The sequence below is a fragment of the Pan paniscus genome, chromosome 21 (genome assembly GCF_029289425.2).
Source record: "Pan paniscus chromosome 21, NHGRI_mPanPan1-v2.0_pri, whole genome shotgun sequence".
Taxonomy (NCBI): domain Eukaryota; kingdom Metazoa; phylum Chordata; class Mammalia; order Primates; family Hominidae; genus Pan; species Pan paniscus.
This window is the reverse complement of record NC_073270.2, coordinates 8271282-8294555: the sequence shown is the minus strand read 5'-3', so window position 1 is coordinate 8294555 and position 23274 is coordinate 8271282. Positions and strand designations below refer to the sequence as shown.

General features: G+C 38.7%; 1 long non-coding RNA gene across 1 annotated transcript; it reads right to left on the bottom strand.

Annotated features, from left to right (window-relative positions):
* Positions 1 to 1608: 1608 nt before the first annotated feature.
* LOC130541062 (uncharacterized) lies at positions 1609 to 22688 on the bottom strand. The gene is made up of 3 exons (XR_008955105.1): positions 22445 to 22688; positions 9316 to 9500; positions 1609 to 2830 (listed from the first exon to the last, which is right to left on the bottom strand). It is a non-coding gene; the product is annotated as an uncharacterized LOC130541062 (long non-coding RNA).
* Between the last annotated feature and the right edge of the window lie 586 nt (positions 22689 to 23274).

Genomic DNA, 23274 nt, shown 5'->3' with positions numbered 1-23274 from the left:
CTTCTCAAAAGAAGACATTTCTGTGGCCAATAAACATATGAAAAAAAGCTCAACATCACTGATAATTAGAGAAATGCAAATCAAAACTATAATGACATATCATCTCACGCCAGTCAGACTGGCAATTATTAAAAAGTTAAGAAACAACAGATGTTGGTAAGGCTGTGGAGAAACAGGAACACTTTTACACTGTTGGTGGGAATGTAGATTAGCTGAACTAGTATATCTAACCTTGCTATCTTTAGTACCTTAAAGATAGTATTTATTTTAATTTATTATTTTAAAAATTGAAGAGAAATGCCCTCCTATGCTGAGTAGAGATTGGTTATCAGACTCTTTTTTCTTGGATGTATTTTATCGAGTCACTGTTTCTTTAAAAATAAAAACTCAACAACAATGATCAATGGTATTTTTCTTTACACTAGTTATGTTTACCTAAAATGGGCATCGGACATCTTCATCATTGTGCCTTTGCACCATTATTTCAATCAGCTTGTAAATCAGCTGACAGCAGAGTAGCCTTTGAGTCACACTCAGCAGCTGGACTGGGAAAATGGCTTGAGTCCAATTGCATCCAGCTGTGGTCTATACCTAGGTTGTTGCTTTGCCCTGATTTGCCTTGGACAGTTCTAGTTTACACCTGTGGTTTTGCTGTAATTATAAATAATTACATTCATTCTCAAAAGTGTCTCTATTTGGATAATAAATTATATTGTCACCCCAGTTACACCTCACTAATAATACCAGGTGCTAAAGAGATGGTTTTTTTACTTTGTGTAAGATAAGAAATAAGTTTCTAAATGGAAACACCATGGCAAAATTTTCTGCAATAAATCAAGACTTGGCAATTCTTAATGTTCTGAGATTTTAATAAATTACTCTATATAGAAGCGATTTACTATAAACTGAGTAGGATAGGGTATTTTCATTACCAACCATCTTGATGTACAACACTTATTTTTTTTACTTCTTTGTGACCTTTTCTTAGTCTGACTGTGTATAGTCATATCCCAGAACGTTGAATGTGTGCCATCTGCTTCCTCTGAAATTTAGTGGCTAAGCTGAGGTTCACTGAGAGAAATTAAGAGGCTGTGACTTTTCTTTTGTCCAAGTCTTTGAAAGCAGCAATCCACATCCAACCTCATGTTCTTAAATCCTTTCATCTATGCACTGGATCCAACTTGATCTTGGAAGGAAACTCAGATGTTAATATGACCATTTGGTGGTTTCAGCATCAGTCTTGCTGCCCTAATCCTCTTTTCTGGAGTTAGCCTGGGAACCCACAAATCTCTTAAGTGCAGCCTTTCTCCATGCTTGCCTGGATCTTACAACCAAATTTCTGAGTCTTCTCAACTATTTCTACTAAATCTCAGCCTCTTTAGTGAATCTTCAAATACCTCTCACTTTCTCTTTCTTTCCCTTGTCTCTGATAATCGTCTTTATTCCTGTCCTTATATCCCCAGGCTCTGGCAGAGTTTATTGCTTAATTCTGTGTAGTTATCTCAGTAACAATGGGCTGCTAGTTATACACACACACACACACACACACACACTCTCTCTCTCTCTCTCAAAGAGCAATAATTGCTTTAGGTTTAAATATATTTACTTAATTGTGATCTAAAGTCAGTTTTTATTTTTCTCTTAACCTGATTTATCTCAAAGTAATTCACAGATAGATCTTAGTCTCTAAGGCAAGAATTAAATGACACAATATGTATAAAGCAACTAGCACAGTGTGTGGTACAATGTAAATATTCACCAGGACAAAAATATTATTAATAGTAGTAACAGTTTTTTCATTTATGATAAATGAATTTTCTAGGTCCTAATTTTAGGGCAACCCTTTCTGCAGCACTGGACTGAGAGAAGCATTCCATGGGATGGCTTCTTTAAAAAAATCATGTTTCCTATATAAAAGCGCTAAGTCCAAAACCCCTCCAATAGCAAAACACTCCAGGTCATTGCTGTCCTATAGAAATTTCTGCAGTAATGAAAATGTTCTATATCTGGGCTCTCCAATATGGTAGCCAATGGCCACACGTGGCTATTGAACACGTTGTATGTGGCCTCTGTGGCTGAGGACCTGAATTTCTAATCTCAACCACCTTAAATTTAAATTTAATTGCATGTGATTAGCAGGTATAATATTAAAGAGCCCAGCTCTACAAAGATCATCTTGACTAATAGATGTTTATTAACAATAGTGTCCCTTATTCTCTGCATACTTATTATGTTGCATATTGCACTTTTATTATAACCATCCATTTGATTTTCCCCTTCAACGCTGCAGCACTCATTCATTTTAACCAGCTGCCTCCTGCATCAAATTCTTGGAGTAGTTAGCATCTCAAAATGAAAGTTACCTTTGACCCTTCATAACAGTTGTAAGATTTTTCCCCTCTGGAGAAACTGATGACCTGTTTGCGCAGCTCTTCGTTTAGTGGTTTCAATGTGAACTGTGAATGCTTGATACCTTGGCACACCAAAGGGGTGCAAATACTGTGTCCAAGGGCGTCCTGCCAGGGTTGTGTGCAGGTCACCCTGACCCAGCCAGAAAGCTACAGATACCATGGCACATAACCTGGGTCCTTACTGAAGGAGTAGTTTTAAGAAATTAGCCAATCTTTTTATAATAGAGAGTTCTCTCAAGGCTCAATGATAAATATTTATGCTTCTTGGGCCATCCGAATGGCAAACGACTTCCTTAACTTTGATAAATGCATTCCGCTGCTGTAATGACGAGAGTCACATGCTCTGTTGGAAAAGATCTAGCCAGCGAACAATGGATGCTAATACCAACATCCTGGAAATATTGATCCCCTTGAAGGCCCTGCCAAGGATAATAAATACCTTTTAAGTTTTGTATATTGATAGATTCTAATAAATATTTTTTCCAAGAATCAGGAACAACATACATGTTTAAAGAACAAGATGGTTCTAGTGTAGTCTTTTGTTAGAAGGTAGTATATTTGTGTTATAGATTCAAAATGATTTTTAAAAAATTTACTTGTTTCAGTAGTTATTTGTGTTTTATCTATAAGTCTCTTACATGATATATCACTGTCACAGGAAATATTTGTAATAATTACACAGGGAAAATCCACTAAATTTTCAGGTTTATTTAACTAAAAAAAGCTGGTTGAGGACTTTAAAGAAAAGAGTAAAGAAAACAAAATGCAAAATAAAAAATCAGTTAAAATAAAAATAAAATACAGTACTCTTATGCCTAACCAAACATTTATAAATTGGAAAAACATTGAATTTTGTATATTCCAAGTTATTGGGCAACCAAGGTGGGAAAATGTCTTGAGACAAATATGTACTTTAGCAATTAGTAAACATTTCAGCTTCCTGGTATTTATTCCTACCTGAATGGTAAAAGAATATGAAAGTTTGTTGTAGGTTATTAGACATACAGCATTTGTATACCAGTCACTGACATGTATCCAATTATATACCCAATTAGATTGAGTACTCTAAAACTCTGAGATCACTATAGTAGATTAGATTATTACTTAGGAAATATTTACTCTCTCCTTACTTTCATTGGAAGAGCACACTGCTCACTCCATTGTTTTGGGGCTTGACTGGTGATAGCCAATGAGAAGCGATATTGTGCCAGTTCTGAGTCTAAGCTTTCTGAAGTGTCACATGTTTCCACTTATGACTCTCAACAGAAGTAAAACATGTGTCAGTTGACCACACTAAGACATATGGGAGAGACATGCAGCCAACTTACAGACTGAAATACAACCACCCAGCTGAGCCCATACCAGCTGAACCATATTCTACTTGCTGTTCTGTGAACATGAGAATATGTTCACTGTTTCATGTCACTGAGATTTTCTGGTTGTTGTTTATGGTGGCAATAAGTTCCTGATACATTGGGGGTGAGTCACTTAAAATAGTATGCCTTTCTGTATCATCCGCACTGCTCCAGATCTGTGCTCTTCACTTTCATCTGCTCCCCTTCACAAGTTCTACAGAGATGCTCCGTCCAACTCCACGAATAGCCCTGCTCTGGCAGTTTCACTACCACATTGAAGGTTGTTAAAAATACAAATTCTCAGGGCTCCCCCAGACCCTGTAGGGGTGGGGCTCAGGGGTCTATGTTTTTAACAAGTTCTGCAGGTAATTCAATACACACATTAGGTTGGCCACAGTTTGCCAGGACTGTTTTGATCTTAGCAGAGTCAATCCTGAGAAACTCCTTGGATGGTTGATCACTCTGTGAAAACCCATGCAGTAGCTTACTGTATTAGTCCATTTTCATGCTGCTGATAAAGACATACCTGAGACTGGGCAATTTACAAAAGAAAGAGGTTTATTGGACTTACAGTTCCATGTGGCCAGAGAGACCTCACAAACTTGGCAGAAGGTGAAAGTCATGTCTCACATGGCAGCAGACAAGAGAAGAGCTGTGCAGGGAAACTCTCCTTTTTAAAACCATCAGATCTTGTGAGATTTATTCACTATCACAAGAACAGCACGAGAAAGACCCTGCCACCCCATGATTCTATTACCTCCCACTGGGTCCCTCCTACAACACATGTAAATTTAAGATGATATTTGGGTGGGGACACAGCCAAACCATATCATTCTGCCCCAGGAATGTCCCAAATCTCATGTCCTCACATTTCAAATCCAATCATGTCTTTCCAACAGTCCCCCAAAATCTTAACTAATTTCAGCATTAACTCAAAAGTCCAGAGTCCAAAGTCTCATTTGAGACAAGGCAAGTTCTTTCTGCCTATGAGCCAGTAAAATCAAAAGGAAGTCTGTTACTTCCTAGATACAATGGGGGTACAGGCATTGGGCAAACACAGCCATTCCAAAGGGAGAAATTGGCCAAAACAAAGGGGCTACAGGCCTCATGCAAGTCTGAAATCCAGTGGGGCAGTCAAGTGTTCAAGCTCCAAAATGGTCTCCATTGACTCCATGTCTCGCATCCAGGTCATGCTGATGTAAGAGGTGGGTTCCCATGGTCTTGAGCAGCTGTGCCCCTGTGGCTTTGCAGGGTACAGTCTCCCTCCTGGCTGCTTTCACTGGCTGGCATTGACTGTCTGTGGCTTTTCCAGGTGCACAGTGCAAGCTCTCACTGGATCTACCATTCTGAGGTCTAGAGGACAGTGGCCCTCCTCTCACAGCTCCACTAGGCAGTGCCCCAGTAGAGACTCTGTGTGAAGGTTCCAAACCCACATTTTTCTTCTGCACTTCCCTAGCAGAGGTTCTCCATGGGGGCCCCGCCCCTGCAGCAAACTTCTGTGTGGGCATCCAGGCATTTCCATACATCTTCTGAAATCTAGGTGGAGGTTCCCAAATCTCAATTCTTGACTTCTGTGCACCTGCAGGCTCAATGCCACATGGAAGTTGCCAATGCTTGGGGCTTCCACCCTCTGAAACAACAGGCCAAGCTGTACCTTGGCCTCTTTTAGTCATGGCTGGAGCGGCTGCGACATAGGGCACCAAGTCCCTAGACTGCACCCAGCAAAGGGACCTTGGGCCCAGCCCATGAAACCATTTTTTCCTCCTAAACCTCCAGGCCTGTGATGGGAGGGGCTGCTGCAAATGTTTCTGACATGCCCTGGAGACATTTTCCCCATTGTCTTGGTGATTAACATTCGGTTCCTCGTTACTTATGCAAATTTCTGCAGCCTGCTTGAATTTCTCCCCAGAAAATGGTATTTTCTTTTCTATTGTATTGCCAGGGTGCAAATTTTTTAACTTTTATGATCTGTTTCCCTTTTAAAACTGAATGCCTTTAACAGCACCCAAGTCACATCTTGAATGGTTTCCTGCTTAGAAATTTCTTCCATCAGATACCCTAAATCATCTCTCTCAAATTCAATGTTCCACACATCTCTAGGGCAGAGCAAAATGCCCCCAGTCTCTTTGCTGAAACATAGCAAGAGTCACCTTTGCTCTGGTTCCCAACAAGTTCTTCATCTCCATCTGAGACCATCTTAGCCTGGATTTCATTGTCCATGTAACTATTAGCCTTTTGGGCAAAGCCATTAAACAAGTGTCTAGAAAGTTCCAAACTTTCCCACATTTTCCTGTCTTCTTCTGAGCCCTCCAGACTCTTCCCACCTCTGCCTATTACCCAGTTCCAAAGTTGCTTCTATATTTTTGGGTATCTACAGTAGTGCCCTACTCTACTGGTGCAAATTTACTGTATTAGTCCATTTTCATGCTGCTAATAAAGACATACCCAAGACAGGGCAATTTATGAAAGAAAGAGGTTTACTGGACTTAGAGTTCCACATGGCTCGGAGGCCTCACAATCATGGCAGAAGGTGAAAGTCATGTCTCACATGGTGGCAAACAAGAGAAGAGCTTGTGCAGGGAAACTCCCCTTTTTAAAAACCATCAAATCACATGAGACTTATTCACTATCATGAGAACAGCATGAGAAAGACCAGTCCTCATGATTTAACTACCTCTCACTGGGTCGCTCTCACAACATGTGGAAATACAAGATGATATTTGGGTGGAGACACAGTCAAACCATATCACCTACAATGGTGGGACTTCTGCAGTCCTAGGAAGACACAGCTTTCCCAAAAACTTTATTCTGAAAATTGAAGTTGATATGTCTTGCCTTTGGCTATGACCAAACAGAAATTTCTCTCACTAAGTTGTATATCTTTACAGGAAAAGAAGATGTTGAGTGTTCCCAAGTGGTGTGTATTGTTTCATGATAAAAGCAGCCTTCTTAGATAGAAGGTAGTGAGGATTTGTAAGTTTCTAATAGAAGCTGTATGTGTACAGTATAAGTAGATGAGATTTTGAGATTCTTGCCTATGAGCCAGTCTTTGCACTGAGCATTGGAACAGGGGCTAGAGACAGTTTGGGGTCAGACAAACGTAATGAAGAAAAAACACTAAATACATATGTTTAATACTTAACAATTTCCCTACTCCAGCTCTTACTTTCCTACATACCTTTCTCCTTCTTCAGAAGCAAAATGTGGTCCCTTTGTTCCAATTTACTTAAGAAGCTGTAGAATTAACTTACGTTCCACTGCACATTGGGTATGTAATTCCCTATGTAGGTGAAGCTGCAGTACATTGTGATTTCAGGGTTCTTTCTTTTAGTGAACCTCTCTTACCCTCAGTTGCAGCCCATCAGACTGTGAGGCCCATAGCAACCCAACCAGCTTTGAGTAGAATCCATCTAAAAGTTCACCTAGTGCCCTGAAGTTCTGCATATGTGCAAGACCCGCAGGAAGGCCAGGATCAAAGGGACCTGAGAGAGCCTCAACAGAGCTGCAGGAACATCGTGTAATTTACCCAAACCACCTGCAAGTGACATAAATGCCAGCCGCTTAGAACACCTGCACCAGATGACTCAGCATCAAGCTGGGAAGCCAGTATGGGGTTGAAATAAAAGAAAACAAAAACTTCAGTGACTGGAGCAAAACAAATCATCACATTTTGGCACCAGCTGTACTGGAAAAAAAAAAAAAAAGGAAAGAAACAAAATGATTTAGCAAATTTTAGTCCACTTCCCATCAGAGGGATCTGCCAGCTGGAAGTGTCAAAAGTTTGCATTAGCGGGTGTGAATAAGGGAAAGGGTTAAAAGCAAAAGAAAAACTGTAAGAAAGATTAAAGCCAAGAAACCTCCAATAGTAGTTTCAGGATACCAGATAAAGAACAGCTGCTTAAGACACAATACGTTGATTATGACCTAGAAGGAATGGAGAAAGAGGGGCCCTTTGACAGTTAAGAGCAAGGGAGCAGGTGTGGACGTTACATGTGCTGCGCCATAGCCAGCAAGCCCAGGAGGTTCTGTTGGGTTCTTCCTCTCAGCTATGAAGGAAGCCGTTTATTTAGACACAATCCTTCAAAAACTATCAGAAAGTCCCTCTGCAACCCCAGCCACCACAAAGAAGGCCTTCCATGCAATTTCAAGACATGAATATACCTTCAATAGGAAAAGAAAAACATGATTGCCTGTAAGCTATTCTAATGAGGCCGTTTCTGGAATTTCAATTACCCTGAGATGCCTCCTGTTTATGGCATTGACCTTGTATTTTCTTTGGTAGACAGGAGGGATGTGATGAATGGAGGGCACACCGCTTTGTGCCTCATCCACCAGATGAATGGCCACAGATATTCTTGGCATCTGAAGTGGCCCAGGTGGTCCCTCTGGCCTGATTTCCTTGGCCAGTTTTCCTTTCTCATCTGGGAATTTTGACCCTCCTGCTTTCCAACTAATTGTATCATATGATCTCCTTTTTGTTGAAGACTATTCTCTCAGCAAAAAGTTGCAAAAACTCAGATTATTAGGATAGAAAGTCTCAATTAACCTCTGACCTTGCTTCAGTGCCTGCAGCCCGGGTTATTCCTTACACCTAATTGTGGGCCCATTAACAGGTTGTCTAAAAACAAAACAACACACACACACACAAACTGTTTTGACCAGGCTGTAATTGCTGCTAAGTGACACTTAACAATGGCTCTCTTGTACTATTGCTAACTGGACAGTGTGGGCTACTCTGACCAAGCCTAGACAGTGAGATTTACTTGTGATAAGGGCCTCCCTGTATCTCTTTAAGTGCTTTGCCCAGCAACTCCTTTGATTGAAGGGTGGTCATTTTTTGGATTGCCAGAACCGACAACGTGGCACAAAGCATGAAAGACAACTCCCACGGAGGACTACGAAAGCCTTCCTCCCCTCCTGCTGCAAATATAATTAGTTTATGTTAGCGGGAAAAGGTCAGAGGTTGTCAAAGGGTAGCAAAGTCTTTGTTTTTAGGCAAGATAGTGGAATAATTGCTTGATGCTCAGATCTGCAGGTGCTGTAAGGAGCTCATTTGGGCTTGGCAGCCTGCAGGGAAAGCTGATTTCCTCTGGAAAACCATGGAATTCCTCATGACAGAATCTATTTGCTGTGACAGTAGTGATTATGCATTCATGGCCTCAGCACAATACCTGCCACACTCTGCCCTCACCTTACCCCATTTTCACACACTCCAGGCATTGAGCCCCTTTCTTCTCTTTCTTTATGAGAACAGCGGAGGCATGAGCAGACAGACCAACCTGGTTGATTTCATGTGAGGGAATGTCTAGGGTGTCTTAGGAAGTGAAGAGAGAAAAATCTCATGGAGCAATTTATTCAAGATAAAGGAGAAATAAAAAAATGAAAAGGAGAAAAGGATACATTGCCATGAAAAACAGAGCTAAATGTCACAGTAGGTTTTAAGTGAAAGAATAAAGAGTGAGGAATGAGGAAATTCTTTACAAAGTGGGTTTGCTTCAAATATGCCCCATCTTTCCCCATGCTAATCACCTTCATTTTGTTTTGCTTACCTGTCTCAAGACATAGGAGCACATCGCAATGAGATCCCCAGTTAAAACGGATTGCAATATCTTTAAAAACCAAGGTAAGCTCTCTGCACTTATTCTGCAATGCACTCACTTTGGCTGAGGTGAAGTCCTTTTCCAGTTAGTCTGTGGATGTTTTACGTATATGACAAGGTCATGCATCCAGCCATCTGTTGAGAAAGCAAAGGAAAGTGATTCTAGAGCCAGATAAACCAGATACTCTTGTACTTGCTGGTTGTGTGAACTTGGGCAAGGCATTCAACTTCTTTATTATACAGTTGAATTTGAAGAAGTTCAACTGTGGAATGAGAATAATAATGCCTTATTATATTTCTTGCCCAATTGATCTAAGGTTCAAGTATTGCATCTCAAATTTCCCATTTTACCACCCAGTTTACATGGGATCAATCTAATGTGGGTTATGGATTTAGTGTTTTTCAAATCCTTGTTGCTGATGGCTGGGGCCAAGGTCACCTCCCTGATGGGAAACCTAAGCCCTGGGGGCTCTCATTAAACCCTAGACTGTGAAATTGAAAGGTTGGATTTGATAACTATCGTGCCCTTGAACAGTCCACATGACAAGATTTGCACTGTTGCTTTCTACTTTTCAGCTCTGTACTTTTACCTGGAATCTCTGTAAAGGTCCTCCAATTATTTGCAAACTGACATTTCTTTGGCCTCTGCATAAATTATTCAGAAAGTAGAATTTGGATTAATGTAGAATTTTAAACACGTATAAATGAGATGAGATCAATACCGAGGGCAGCACTCAAATTACCCATATCTTGACCAGTAAAATGGCTCACGTGACTAACTTAGACAGGCTTTTAGCTTTGTGGTGGCATTTATGAAAATAGAGAACACAGTTTCCTTTGATGTTTTAGGAAGCCATGCCTTTAATGTGTTTTGACACCTGTTTTTAGGGGTGTGCTCAAGTAATGTGCTGAAGAAATATTGGCTATAGAGAACAAGTCAGAAATCTAATTAACTGTGATGAAAAGGGTTTTTAGACCTTTTTTCTGAACAAGTCAAATTCTTTTAATCTAAAGAAAAGCTTTTCAAAAAGAAAAGAAGGATGGAAGGAAATAGGAAGAATCATGAAAATAAGAAATAAAAAGAAGGAAGAAATTGATGGGTTATACCCAGTTGCCAAAAGAATCAATGTTAACATACCAGGACTCTAGAAAAGGGCCATGTGTATTTATGACTGAACAGATTTATAAAAGTAAATCAATGGACAAATAATCAAAACTATTGATCAGGGTCTATTTTCTACCCTGTTTCTACCAGATTTTTCAGGGTTACAAAACAAATATTCTTTATTAATAACTCATTTTCTGATGAGACAGTCAGTTATGAAACAACACCCGACAATGGAGATAAAAAAGTTAAAATGATGGAAGCAAACAGTGAGTACCTTAACGTTTTGGATGGGAGAGAAGGCTGGAATAACTGCATATGCAGTCATGGACACCTGACCTAAGCCTCAAGGGAAGGCTAGCATGTAGAATCCTAATAGGCAGGAAATCATAGAAAGAGAATGAGCAAGGGCCAGGAGGGGAGGAAGAACATGTGGTGGTAGATGAGCTGCATCAATGGCCCCACTCTCCTCCTCTCTCTTTGCCCCATAATGTGCAGTGCCCTCCCACTCTGGACAGCATTTTGTTCTATCCCCTGATTCTTGTTTTGCCCAATTATGAACAAATATGGTGTCAACAGAGTCTGGAAACTCCTGAAAAGTCCTTGAATGTGTCTTTTTTCTAATTTACTCTTCTAACTTTGGCATGAGAAAATGCTCAGTGGATGGGACAAGTAAGGCAGAGAAGAATTGTCCAAGTTTTCCAGCGGAGGTCCTAGACAAGCTGACAGAGTATCCCAGACATAGGAGACCCTAGCTAAGATCAGCAGAGCCCCCTAGCTCATCTGCAGCAGACTGCAGGTGCAGGAAGGGCCCACTCAAGACTTTAAGAGTCTCCCAGACAACCTGCAAATACATGATACGTTTAAGGCAATAAATGTCAGGGTGGTTTGTAATGAAACATCATTATGTCAACAAGTAACTGGTACATATGTCATGCATTCATTAATGTAGGATTCAATTTGGGGACAAATTTCTCCATTCTTTTTGTTGTAGATGTTTGGAAATCATCTTTTACAGAGGAAGAGCCTTCAGTGTGAAGAGAAAATAGTCATGGTTGTTCACACAAGAGTAAACAGAATTGAGAAAAATATCATGAGTTCATTTACATCCAAGAGTGTCCCTGAAATAGCTAGAAGCTGAGGCAAATTGTTGTACGCACTTGAGTTATTCCAACTAAATGCTTCAAGTAATCACATTTTAGGAAATTAACTAAGATATTTGAAGCATTAAATATTTGCTTTTTGCCATTGCACATTTTTATTTTGAAAGGCAGCCATACTTGTAAATCTTTTTATTGTGAGATATATAGCATTCATATATAACATATATATGTGATTTTTGAAAAAATAATAAAACATATCAACCAGATTACGGAAGATTACCAATAACTTTGAAGATTATCCCTCAATTATCCTCCCCACATGTAACACCATCAGCCGTTGTCTCTCCCCAGAGATCACCACTAACTTGTATTTTGCATTCATCCACATTTTCTTTAAGACTATATGCTTATGACTCTCAAATTCTAAGACCAACGATGTTATCTTTCTCTCATATCTGCAATGCCATATTTCTAACTACATACAACTCCATACATATAGATGTCATGCTCAGTACCCTGCTGCTACTTCAGAAATAACATGTCTAAAAACAGACTTACAACTGCCCCCAAAACACCAGCTTCCTTTCCGAAATGTTTCAGGTCTGCCAAAGCCCACACCTTGTCCTAGAAGTCCATGCTGAAGGGGTCATGAGGTTGGACAAGGGAGGAGGCATGGAGAGCCTGGCACAAATCCTGCGCTAATGCAGGAAAACACTTTGATTCACTTATGGCCAACGGGTCAGTGGCAGCATGTTGGAATCATAAAGCTGATGCATAAATAAAAAATTACAGGCAGTCCCCATATTTTCCCACTCATCATCTTACTAAATACTTTAATTTTTACTTATTCACCTGTTTATTTCATGAGTTCTATGAATATCTGCTTTGATTATTTCTATAAATATTGTACAGTTTCTATGAATATTCAATATAATATCAGAAGTTAAGATTTTTCACTTACAGCATAGTTCACAGTCTTTAAGACTATATATAATAAGAAAATATCTATTTGGAGAATACAAGAGTTTTAAATGACTATGGGCATTTTGGCCCTTAAATATGCATCCATCTATTCATGCAGTCAACAAATATTTGTATGTCTGTGCTCTATGCAAAGAAATATTGATAAAGTGGAAATACAAATAAAAAATACTGGCATTGCTTCAGGAAGGTCTGATAAGGAAGAGAAGTTTGCACACAGAAAAGCTCAACACAAGTAGGGACAAGATAATTTTCATATTATCACGTTAGTTCTTAGGCTCAGAAGCAAGTGAACTTGCTTTGGGTGATGGTAGCCAGAGAAGATTTGTGACTAAAATGAAATTTGACCTAAAATTGTTCCAAAGGTATAGATACAAATATAGAAAAGAAACACTCAAATTTTTAAAATGTATTTAAGGAAAGGCAAAAGTGTACAATTTATTCATTTTTCTATTCTAAAATATCAATTGGGTGACAGAATGTTAATGATAAGAGAATACACCACTGCTTTCATATAGTTTATATTCTAAGAGATAAAAAATAACCAAACAAAATAATCTAAGAAAATGTTTTCTCAGAAAGTAATGAAATATGATGGCTTGATAGACTTCATCTTGAGTAGGGAGATGACAGTTGAAATAGAACAGTCAAGAAAGACTATTTGAACAGATCACATTTAGACAGAAGCTAAATGATGAGAAACTGCTTTGTATAATTATAACGGAAAACATGCACCAACTTGTAGAGAATGTGAGGTTTCCACATAAAAGGACAGAAGAATACAATTACAAATTTTATTTAGGGGTCATATTATAGATAATAGTCAGGTAACAATGCTGCTAGCAATAATATAGTGTCACCAAGTGCTATTTAGCACATTTTCAAATGCCTGTGTTAATTTGACTAACTAGTTCATTCTCCTATTTGCTTGAGATTTTCTATTTTGAAATATCTCGTTTGCCTGTATGAAGCCTATTTATTTTATAAATGTACAGAGTAGTATTTAGCAATGTAAACTCACTTGTCTGGTTCTTGGTGATGAAGCAAGGTGCATCTAAGTTTGTAAAAGTGGTGTATCTACTATAGCTTTTTATTCGTATTTATATTTTGAGTTGTTTCAGAACCCAAAGAGAAATTTCCTAAACCATAAGATGGGAAGATTAGTGATGGAAATAGAAATCAGAGAAGTATAATTGACCTAGGCATGACTACATCCAGGGGTATAAACGGAAGGTACCAGAGCTCAGTCTCTTGTCATCTTTCAGCTCAGTGCTCATCTGCATTGACTTAGCTTTTGGAGAGAATTTCCCTATGTATTGACTGTGAGCTTCTTGTCTGGTAGCTTAAGAACTTTCATTTTCCAACAGTTTCTAGAGTTTTCCTGGATTGGATTTCAATTGACTGACAAAAGTCATATGTCCATCATTGAATAACTCATTGTGGCCAAGGTAATAAAATACATTGCTGGGGCTAAGAATACAGAAGAGATGTTTTGCACAAGAAAATCAAGATTCACTTGTACGATTTTGGTGAAATCTATTCTGAGTATGTACACATAACAGCTATTGACTACAGCAATGGTTCTCGAACTGTTTTTCCTATACCAGGAGTGTCAGCATCATCTGTTGGAAATGAAAATTCTTGCTCTACCCTAGAAGCACTCAGTCAGAAACTCCAGTGATGGACCCAATAACTTAGGTCTTAGCAAGTCACTCATGTAATTCTAATCCACACGAAACTTTGAGAATCATTGTTTTACACCATCGTACTTAGAACAAAATACATAGCCCTTTCCATAATCTATAAAGGCATATATGAAATGGTCCTCTTCTGCCTTTCAGACCTCATCCTGTATAATTTCCATCTTTCTCACTTTATCTTCTTTTTATTACTCAACATTCTCAGTAGCTGTCATCTCACAGCATTTGTGTGTGCTGTTCCCTCTGTCTAAAATGTTCTTCAGGTGGCTCGCTGTTCTCCTAACTATGGTATCCCTTCAAAAGCCATCTCTCAGAAGCCTGACTACACCAACATATCCCTCTCTTAACCCATACACCTCTATTACATCTTATTACTTCTATTTTATATCATAATTTAATATTAGCTTATTCATTGGTATATGTACTCATTTAGACAAATATTAATATAGATAATTGATTTTTGGTTTCTCTGTTCAATATTCCTAGAATGTCACCACTGTGTGAGCAGGAGTACAGAGTTGGCATTTGACTGTAACAGCTTTAGTACTTAAAACCATTCCTGCGTAGAGAAGGTGCTCACTAAATATTTATAGGATGATTCACTAAATAATTCATTGAATGTACTATGATGGTTCCTGCTGCTCCACCATCTCCGCCAGTCATCAAACGAGGTAACAGAAAAGCTAAGTTATTAAGGATGGTAGGGGGCAGGATGTCCCAGAGAAAAGAAAGTACTAAAACCACAAGCACAGTGTCTAGTGATTCAAATTGATGGGCCTCAATTTATCAAAAAACACACAAAAACTATCCTGGCTTTCCAGCCATGAAGACCACATCCTTTCAAAAGACTGTGCTAAAAGATAAAAGGGAGGAATTATCCCTTTCAGAAAATAGGGTAGAATGTTTAACTGAAGGTTTTCCTTCATTTTCAGTGCATTTTCATAGATTATAGGATACCACTAGCTTGGGAGAGAAGGATGGCAGGATAACTTATTTTAAACAATGTAAAAACTGAGGAATTTGATCCAAGATTCAAGTCAGAAGAATACTCTACAAGGAAGTAACTAAAATGGAAACTTAGGGATGTAGATAAATATTCCTATGTGGGTGTGAGAATAAATAGACTTCCAAATAAATGTTTGAAAATAAAAATAACAAATTGTCTTAAAATAGTCTTCAAAATTAATTTATGCTAAGAACGCACAAATATTATGATGACCCTTTCAACTGTGGCATGTGCCTGTGTGTGGTTTCCTAGAAATAGTTTCAGCAGTCCTGGAAGAGTGACACAAGGTATCACTTGGCATCCAAAATTTACTTCACCATCCATTTGTCCTTGTAGATATTCCCACATTTTTGATATTACAGAAACCTAGGTGGCCAGTCATTGTTCTTAATTGTTTCAAATACATGTCACAACTCATTCTTGACTAACTCTTGAAGTGGAGTAAATGGATGAATAAAAATTCATCAATAAGCTTAAACCTCCCTTTCTCCATTAGTTTCAACATCCTCTTCAGAAAAATAATTTAGAAGTTTAATATACAAGTTGTCAAACTGAATTCCATAAACTTCAGCTTGGTGCATCCCTTTGGCTTAGTGAAAAAGCATCTATGGTAACATTTTTAATTTGTTAGCACAGTAGATTTGGAGGATAAAACCTTATGAGGCAGAAAGTTATGCTCTTTCATTTTATCTGCTTTATAGAAAGGAAACTGAGTTTATGCAACATCCAAACTTGTTTGAAGTTAGTAGCTAAGCTGTGACTAGAACCCAGGTGCCCTGCCCCACGTTTTACTGTCATTATTACAGAAAAGATTTATAAGCCACAAATTAGACAAAACTAAACAAAAACAACAAAACAAATCAACAAAAACCAACATTAAATGACAGTGGATTAACAGGAAACCAGGCAAAGCGAAGTTAGCCAATTTCAACCTGAGTTTAACTTACAACACAACAGGAAGGTAGAAAGTGTGGGCTCCAGATGAAGACAGCCAACATTTCAATTCTGGCTCAACCACCTGGACAGTTTTTCATCTCTGTGTGCCTCAGTTTCCTCATCTGGAAAATGGATTAATATTAATACCAACTTTACAGGCTTGTTATGAGGAAGTAATGACATAAGTGTTGAGAAAAAGAGCCCTGAACAAAGAAAGTGCACCAAAAGCATTTTGTTATTCGCTAAGTTTAGTGTAAAATTCCTATTTTACCAATTGAGAATGAGAATTATTGAACAGAATGTTTTAATCATTTAGGTTTTCTCTTTTCTTTAGAGAGAGAGAGGGTCTCACCCTGTCATGCAGACTGAAGTGCAGTGGCATGATCATGGTTGATTGCAGCCTCGACTTCTGGGCTCAAGTGATCCTCCCACCTCAGCCTCCTAAGTAGTTGGGTCTGCAGGCATGTGCCACCATACCTAGACTTTTTTTTTTTAGAGAAATAGGGATCTTCTATGTTGCCCAGGCTGGTCTCCAACTCCTGGGCTCAAATGATCTTCCAGCCATGGCCTCCCAAAATGCTGGGATTACAGGTGTGAACTGCCTCTTCAAGTCCAATAATTTAGTTTTAATCTTCACCAAGGACAGAAATAAATACCAAAGAAGCTATCCAACAGGTGATAGAATGTCCATCTGTTGCCCTAACCTGGAATTATAGCCATAAAATATCAGTCTTCTACTGACTACAAGCAATGTTGCACCTTCAGTGATTTCATGGGAAGAAACCTTGCAGTTAAGAATCAGATAGACTTGGATTTTCCAAATGAACAATATCAAAATGTAAATAGTCAAAATAATAAGGACATGAAATTCTGCTTATAACTAAAGAGGCTACAAACTCACGTGCATTCAAAGAAGTGTCTCCCTTCTTTGTTACATATCTTGCCGTTTCTTTCTGTCACACTTAAGAACTCACCCACTATTTCCATTTTTTGTGTGTGCGTATTACTGATTATTTTAACAGGAATGCCAGGTACACATGTGGGAGATCTTTCTTATAATAAAATTGGATTGGAAAAAGCAAAACTATGAATGTTTAGCAAAAACAAACTTTGAAAGGAAACTCAACTTTTTTATTAATGTTTCCTTGGGCATTTTTCTAAAATCAGCCTTGTCTCTGCGTAGTATTTTTCTTGGTTGGGTAGAGGCTGGTTAACATATTCATTATTTTTTTAATGTACTCTGCTGCTATTTGCAGCTTCAGGTAGTTAATATTTGTGTTTAAGCTTTGCCGTTCAAATGGGAAAATCCACCCTAAACAGCATTGCTGAACAGCATGAAGGAATCCTTCGAAACAGGAGGTCCCCTTCCTGAATACCAATCAGTGTGGCTTTCCTCTGTGGCTGAGAGAGGAAGCACTGACCAATGTTTGCACTCCACCATGTCCTGCGTGTCACAAGCTTAATTTCTAACACTGGCCGCCTTGTCGGCAGAATTTCCGGATGGTAGAATGAATTGAACCTCTGAAGAAGGACTGCGCTACTGTGTCTCTGGATGACGTCAACATCTTCTGGGACAACAGCATGAAAAAGCGAAATATAATCAGAAGGAGCCTGGCTCAAGATTACCTCAGAGAGTGTGGGTGTGTAAATATGATAGGTCAGCCCTACAAGAAAAATCATTAATGTTTGCTAACATGCAAGGCGTGAGTTACTGGGCAAGTATGAGTAGAAGACAGCAAAAGAACTTTGAATAATAACTAAATAGGTTTTATTGACACCTCCAACTTCACATAAGCAAATTTAGATTCCAAAGATCATTTTCTAGCATCTACTGTATACCAAGTCCATATCTCCTAGGTTGTTTAATACTGAGAATGGATAGAAATTAATCAGGAGAATAGGAAGAGGAAAAACTCCGGATCAGAAATACTTTTTTTTGTATACTTTTCCAAGATACAACAATTTATTCATTTTTTCCCAAATGTATTTACAATGCCCCTACCAGGACAGACATGATTATGAGCCAGACAAAACTGGGATGTGAATTCAAGTTTTGTGCAATATCACATACTGTTTAATTTTCACTTCAATTAGTTCCTTCAATTATATTCTAGACACATTAATGTAATAAGTTATAATTCCTAACACTCATGTTATATTTAAAAGGATAAATATATGCCATATTTAGTTTCATGTTTTTCTTATATGTTTTCTCTTTTTTTCTCTCATATGAAAAAGAAAGTGAATAATAATGTTATCCCTGTATAATCTCCATGTGCTACCTCCCATTCTCTCCACAATTTTTTATTATTTTCCTTCAAGGACTCTGAGATCACCAAGTGTGAGAATGGTTTCTGTCCTTCCCAGGAGAGAAGAGATGTAGTAAATTAAAAGATGAAAAATATAAGCTCAGTATCATAATGCTGGATGTGTGAGGTGGAGTAACTAGGAGTTTAGCAGATGAATGTGGGGAAAGTGAACAGGACAGAGATGGAGTTACTGTCAGGAGTCATTGGCCTCTTGCCAGTGAACCACTGAGATGACAGAGAGGAAGGGTGAATGTTGCTCTGTTGCCTTCTCCTACCATTTTGTTCCTTAACACATTTCCTTTCCCAACTTTGTCATTCTCTGTCCTATTCTGGAACATCTGTACTCAGTTTGGCTAGGCAACTTTATACAACATGGCATCGCTACTCATTCCAAAACTTTATGTATTCTCAACAAAGAAAAGTTGTAGCTTCCTCCATCTTGCCTTTCTTACAACCCAGAGTTTGTTGGTTGTTTGTTTGTATAATAGCCCATATGTTTCAAGGTTGAGAGAAAATCTTGATGGCATCTTTGCTTCCCTTCGCTGCATCTAGTTCATTAACCCTTCTCCCCAATAACAACAGCTATATCGATCAGACCATAAAATGCAGCTCTTGCATCCTGTGTTGTTTGGTTATATTATATTTCCCTTTCCCCACACTTATCTGCTGAACTCCTGGTTACTGCCTCTCGCACATCCAGCACTAGACTTAGATTTTTCATCGTTTCATTTATTACCAAAATGACTCAACACTCTCCTCTTCCCTGACTGCATTTCCTTTGCCTTCCCCTTTTACTAGGTTTACCTCAGCTCCCTACTCAAAACTGCCACTTCTTAGACCTTGTTATCTCATAAAATTGTTCTCTCTGAAAACTTCAAGCACCCTCTTCCTGACTTCAACCCCCTCTTTTTCAATATTATGTTTTAAACTATATTCACTATGAGTAACTTTTGGCTTCACAAGCCCCCCTTTTTCCATTCTCCCACAACTTCACTTGACTCATTAGCCAGTGGATACTTTAAAATGGCTTTACATCAATAACAGCCTTACTTATATCTAACATGGTCTTGCTTATCTGTCTTTCTGCACTTTTTCATACATTCTAGCAATTCCCACATATAGTTTAAAACATCTTTTTGGTGTTCTACTTAAGCAATCAAATGTTGCTGGAGAAATCCACACAATAGAGCTGTTGGATTCCACTATCCAATGAAGTTAAATTATTGTGAATGTGCTCTTAATACTATTGGTGACTTGTAGATTGATTGCATTAAGGGTCTCAATTCCGTGTCCTTCGCTGTATTCATGTCCCCTTGCCACGTGACCTTGTTGTTTCTCCCACTGCAGAGAAGAATCTCCTTCCCCATTCTTTGATCCTGAATATGGGTATGTGACTTGGTTTGGCCAATAGAATTAGAATATTAGCAAATATAATGCATGCATATGCTTGAAAATATGCTTGCGCCTTCCCACTTCTGCTACTGCATCTCTGCCTTGACCATGACAACTTCTTGGACTGGCCTGCTAGAGATGAAAGGAGTCATTTATCTCAGGTGACCTGATGAAGCCAGCCTAGGTCAGTGACAGCCAACCAGCCTCAAAATATGTGATAAATCTCAGACAACTCCAGAAGCATTATGAAGCTAATTCACAGAAACACAAATTAAAGAAAAGCCTAGTGTTTTGAGTCACTCACTTTGGGTTGGTTTGTTATGCAGCACTGCTGTAGCAATAGGCAGCTAATACAAAACTCCTGCCTGATTTCTCTGTTTTACTTCTGCTCTAATTCCCAATGCAATTTAATATTTTCACCCTCAAAAAATAGCCAAATGCTTTAGAGAGATAATGGAGGCCATATAATGCTAACTCCCTTAACTCACTTCTATGAATTTGGCAAACTTTTCAGCATCCATTTACATTACCCTCTCCTTTGTCTCTCAAATGTCAGTAGAGAGCTAACCCTTTTGCTGTCCATGGAACCTACACTTTAGGTCCAATTTCTTCTTACCATGATCCTTTCTATTTCATGTGTGTTCAGCCTTTCCTTTTTAACATGATATATTTTCCCCTCAACTGATTTCTACCTGGCCCTTAGCCCCTTCCTTCTATGTAAAAGAGTTACCTTGGGTTGCCAGTGACCCCTAGATTAAACGTTTTTCAATTCTCATTTTATTTTACCTGTAAGAATTACTTCGCACTATAGACTACTTGCTAATTCTTAAAATGCTCCTTTCTCTTTGTTTCCATGTCACAAGACTGTTTTGGTTTTCCCCCTACATCTTTGTTTACTTCTATTTTATCTCCACTTCAAATTTAATCTCGTTTATTTGGCCAAGAAATGTTATTTTGCAAGGTTTGTTCCTATGCCCTCTTCTTATACTCTACAGTTAAGCAAAAAGATCCCATCTGGGCCAATGGCTTCAATTGTCACCTCACTACAGATGACTCATGAATTAGTGTCTCTATCGCAGACATTGCCTGTGAGCCCCAAACCCATCCATTCATCTGCCTCTTTGATATCACCGTTTGGATATCACTAAAGCACCTCATATTTAGTAGTTTCAAAATAAGGTTAATTGTCCTCCTCTCCAACAAATTGACTCTACCCTCAGTGTTTTCTATTGCAGGGAATGACACTATCAGCTATATGCTACAAAACCCAAAAATCTAGGAGTTATCCTTTATAACCTTCTATCAAATACAGCCAGCTGCATGCCCTGTGGATTTTATCTTTTCACATTACTCAAAGCTGACTATTCTCTCTCACTTTAAGGCCATTACCTTATTGCAGGCTAATGTCATTTTTTTTTAAGTTTACTGCCTTACAGTAACCTCACTGCCACCACAGTACACTTGAAATTTCCAAAAATTGCCCTCCTTTTTTTTCCTCTCTTACAAACACACATAGAGACATACACAAACTGGCATACTTAAAACATATCTAAGTCTTCATTTCACATGGGATAAAGACCAAAACTCTTATGATGACCTGCATGATTGGTCACTTCCAATTTTTACAGCCTAATTTCACACATGTATGCCCCTCTCTGCTGCTTTGCCACTCTGACAACTTCTTCAGTCTCTTGAACTTTCCATGCACCCTTTTGTCATAAGCCAGGTCTTCTGATGATTTCATCAGCTACATTCCCCAGGCACTTGCTCTGTCTCTGGGCAGAGGCATCGCCTCTTACATACCACAGAACCTTCTAGAAGTTGACCACTGATCTGAACTATTCTATGCTTCCTGGTGCAGCAACTTCTTCCCATCATATGCCTTACCTCCTCCAGTTCTCTTAGTTTCTTAGTTTCTATACACAGCCAGAGTGTACCATTAAAATATTTGGCACATATTTAAAATCACGAAATATTTTAACTTGTCTCTATTTTTATTTATAAGCCCCTGGATCATTCCTACAGAAATGAACACATAGGACTTTCAAAGAAACCCTTCACATAATCTTTTCTTTTAGTCTTGATACATTCTACAGTGTCAGGGGCTGTGTCTATCTTGATCACTGATGCCTTCTCAGCCCCTAGAGCAGTGCCTGGTAGAGTAAGGACAAGTAAACATTTGTTGAATGAAAAAGAAAAGAAAGGATGAGGGAGAAAAGAAGAGAGGAAGGAAGGAAAAAAGAAACTCACATAGAATAAATACAATATTGTGATTTCAGGCTCCAGAATTCAATGCTCAATAAACATGAATTAATTCTGCCCATTCGGTTTATAATTACCAAAATAATCTATCCATAAAGAGGAGTGAAATCTGCCTGACCTATACACCCAGCCCTTCTTATTGTGATGTCTATTATTTCATTTAAGAAGAGTATAGATGTATGTTTCGTTTAAGAAGAGTGTAGATGCATGTTTTTGATGTAGCACTGGCAAGACAGAGTCTGAACTGGCCTCATAAATCTCCAGGAAACGAGGGTGGGTACAAACCTTCAAAGACTGTCTTGGGCTGTGCAGCATGTCCCGACAGCTCCCATCCAGTGCCGCAGCCACTTTGGAATGTAGCTGACCTCATGGAAATGGTTCTGTACCTACATGCTGAGAGTTTCTCCCTTGACCTTTCACTTTCCCTCTCTTTTGATCACTCATGTCACCTTTACATTTTGGCATGCAGTATATTTCTGTGTCTTGGCCTGGTTCAACAAATATCTAATTTGTTGCCATGGTTGTGTTTTGGTTGTAGTTCATTGTCAACATTCTGAGAGGTGAGGTCGAGAAATCCCGACAAGTTCTTTTGCTCTTCCTTGGTCATGAGATTTTGTGTTTTTGTTGTTCTCTACAGAGTGATGATTTCCAATTAATGCTTCTGACATAATCCAGTTCAACAATTCAACAGATATATACTTTGGTGGGAATGAGAGAAAAGAAATTCTGCCAGCTACATCAGAAGCTAAGTCAGAGCTCTGAGAAGAAGGTCTAGAGAAAGAGAAAGGGGCATACCAGAAAGGGCAAGGGGATTGTTTACACCATATTACTCCAGTTCAGAGGTCATCTGTCCCAGGCTTGGCTCAATCAAATACACAAACCAAAAAAAGTACATGTTCATTTTTACATGTTCTCAAATTGTATTCCCTAGTTTATAATAGGAATATATTTTGAAGAAGTATATGTATACACAGTGCATACAGTCTATATACACACGTGTGTGTGTGTGTGTATCTGATTCTGTGAGTCTCTCCACCTGGCCAGCACTCTCCTGTAATACTTTTCTGTAGAGAATTTAGGAGATTCTGACCCCAAAGGGGTTATTTGAATGATGA